This window comes from Pteropus vampyrus, unplaced genomic scaffold (genome assembly GCF_000151845.1).
Source record: "Pteropus vampyrus isolate Shadow unplaced genomic scaffold, Pvam_2.0 Scaffold105, whole genome shotgun sequence".
Taxonomy (NCBI): Eukaryota; Metazoa; Chordata; class Mammalia; order Chiroptera; family Pteropodidae; genus Pteropus; species Pteropus vampyrus.
This window is the reverse complement of record NW_011888886.1, coordinates 3256226-3259039: the sequence shown is the minus strand read 5'-3', so window position 1 is coordinate 3259039 and position 2814 is coordinate 3256226.

The following is a 2814-nucleotide window of genomic DNA, read 5'->3' as shown; positions in this document are numbered from 1 at the left end:
CCCGTTTTTCAGAAGCAACGTGGTAGAACGGAAATAAAACAGTTTTTCCCAGTCCAACGGACATGGGTTTAAATGCACATTCCACCACTTCCTGGTCTTGTAACGGGGGACGTGCTGGAGCAGAGTGACAGTTGAGTGTGCAGTGGCAATTCAGCTCCTAGAAACCAGCAGACCCAATGACTGCTAAAGCGCTCACAGACGTGTTCTAACTGAATGCGGCGATCAAAAGCTCACGTGTTGGTGGCTTTCAGTTTTCTTTTTCAGAAGACTTACAGAAGCGACTGGCAAAGTACGTTTAAAACCCAAACAAAGTAAGACAGCAGAGTGGCACAGAGGAAGTGAGCTGGGCCCGTGAAACCTGAACGAAGTCATCAAAATTACCAATCTTCTCAATTGTGTATGTCTGCCAACAAAACCCATCTTAACGACACCTTCACCTTCGCAGCACACGGCAGCCTGTCAGACAAAGCCTCCAGACGTGCGCTCTACTTGGGATAAGGGGCCAGGTGTGTGGTGGGGGCCAGGTGTGTGGTGGGGGCCAGGTGTGTGGTGGGGGTCCTCCTCGCCGAGGCCCTCTCAGGCCGGAGGTGGCGAAACGTGAGCAGATGTGAGGTCCGAGGGGAGCAGGCAGGAGGAAGGGTCTTGGAGCCGTTCTCTGGGGCGATCTGTACTACAGAAAGTTACTTTTAATTTGTTCCGAATAAATTGTGAAAAACATGAAACATTCAGGGGTTTGTCATAATTCTTGATGAGATAAATACTGTGCTTATACAACCAAAAAAAATGGAAAATACGTATTTAGTCCAAAAGCTTCATTTTTAAAAAGTTAGCATAAAGAAATGATTTCCTAAAGAGCCTTTTGGTCTGAGACGAAAGATGGAATCGGTCATCTTGAGGAGACGGATCGGATCATCACCGTGTCATGTCCATGGACTAGGACAGGCTGCAGCCGTGAGCTTTTCAAGCAGCGAGATTAGATTCTGCAGATCCCACGCATTGCTCCACAGTGCTGTGCACCTTGACCTTGAGCCTTGCTCCCTCCGGGTCCCGCGGTCCCATTTACCCTCCTTTGAAATTACCAGCTGTGCAGCTCTGGGCAAATCTTAAGTGTATCTGAACTTCGGTTTTCCTTTTACCATAATAATTAAATCCTGTGGTAGGTAAGAAGAGTAAATGAAATAATACAGCTCGTTTGGTAAAACATCTAACTTATTTACAGACGTGAGCTGCTATTGCTCGTATAGATTGAAAAGCAAACACAGACTATTTCCAGGACCTGTCCTGAGCTCAGCAATGTGCTTGACGCTAAGAAGAGAAACACGAGAAAAGCAGAGGATGTGGTTCCTGCCTCCAGGGAACTCATAGGCGAGTATTCGGGCATAAAAGGGAAACGAAGAGGGACTCGTGTAAAATAACAAATACTCAAATTAGAGATTTTGTGGGACAAGTGACAAATGTCTAGAAGAGTCTGGTGAGACTTAGGCACGTGCATGTGGGCAGAGGAGAACACAGCTTGTATCCCATGAGATACAAGCAAGGCTGAGGAGACTCACATCTCAGACGTCCAATTGGCATCAATTTGGATGTAGTTTAAGATCTAGTTATCCCCCCAACACAACATAATTCCCCGCTGTGGCTGTGGTCCAGCCAGGCTAAGAGGTCAGAAGGAAGACTCAGAAAAAGCCTGGTCTCTAAGCCAGCTGTGGTAGAGTCACCTGTCTGGACCCAGGTTCCTCATCTGCAAAGCAGGCCACTAGTGGCCCCTTGCCCCACCCCCAGACACACCCCCACCTCCACTGGGAGGAGCTTTAAGAGAGGTTATGCAGGGATGAAGGGCCATCCCCAGAGAGACCAGGTGGCCCGACAGTGGAGCAATAGACAAAACGGGGTGGAAGGGAGGTGAGGAGGGAAATGCACTGAGAGCCTGCCCTGGGCCAGCACCGTCACGCTCCATGTCACACACTGTCACACCTCGCTCTCTCAACTGGAGTGCAAATTAATATTCCCATTTTGCAAATAAGAAAGCTGAACCTCATAGCAACTGAGAGACTAGCCCAAGATCTCACACCTAATAAGTGGAGGAGAGATTTGAACCCAAGTCCTTCAGATACCTAAGTCCCCACTCTTCACAGCTCACGGAGGAGTTGAAACGAGACCCTGAGCTGGAGCGGAAATGGCCAGGGGGAGGGGCGGCATGGTAAGCAGCTTCCTCTGCTCTGCCTTCTCCTCTTTGATGGGAGAGGGAGAGGCTTGGGTTGGAGACACTCCCTTGGGCCCTTGGAAAGGTCTTAGGAGAGGTAGAGCCAGAGGACAGCAGCTTAAGGGTGGATCACAGCTCCCCTAAGACAGAGAGGGGAGCATGGCAGGGGCCCAGCTCAGGTGGCCTCAGTGGGAAAGGACCGGAACCGGGGGATCTACTCCATCCAGGGTGTTTCCTAGAGGCGCACATCTGGCCCTGCCCTGGCAGCCAAGACAGGAGAGACTGAGGGGCTGGTTTCAGGACCAAGAGCCTGGGCCCAAAATGTGGGAAGGGCGTTCATCACCTATGGGGGGTGCTTGGCCGGATCAGAAGCAGGACGAGAACTGAAGTCACAAGGCAAAAAATTCAAGGGTCAGCATACAGACATTCTGCTTCTCAAAGTTAAGCATGCGGGAGTGGGCGGGGTACAGAAAGCGGGGTACAGAAAGCCACAGGGTAAGCATGCCCCATCTCCCTGCAAGAGTGAAGCTAAGTCGTTTCAAACAACATTTTTCACATTAGCACAGACTTGGAAAAATAAAATCGAATTCAACAATCTGCATACATTTTAAGAA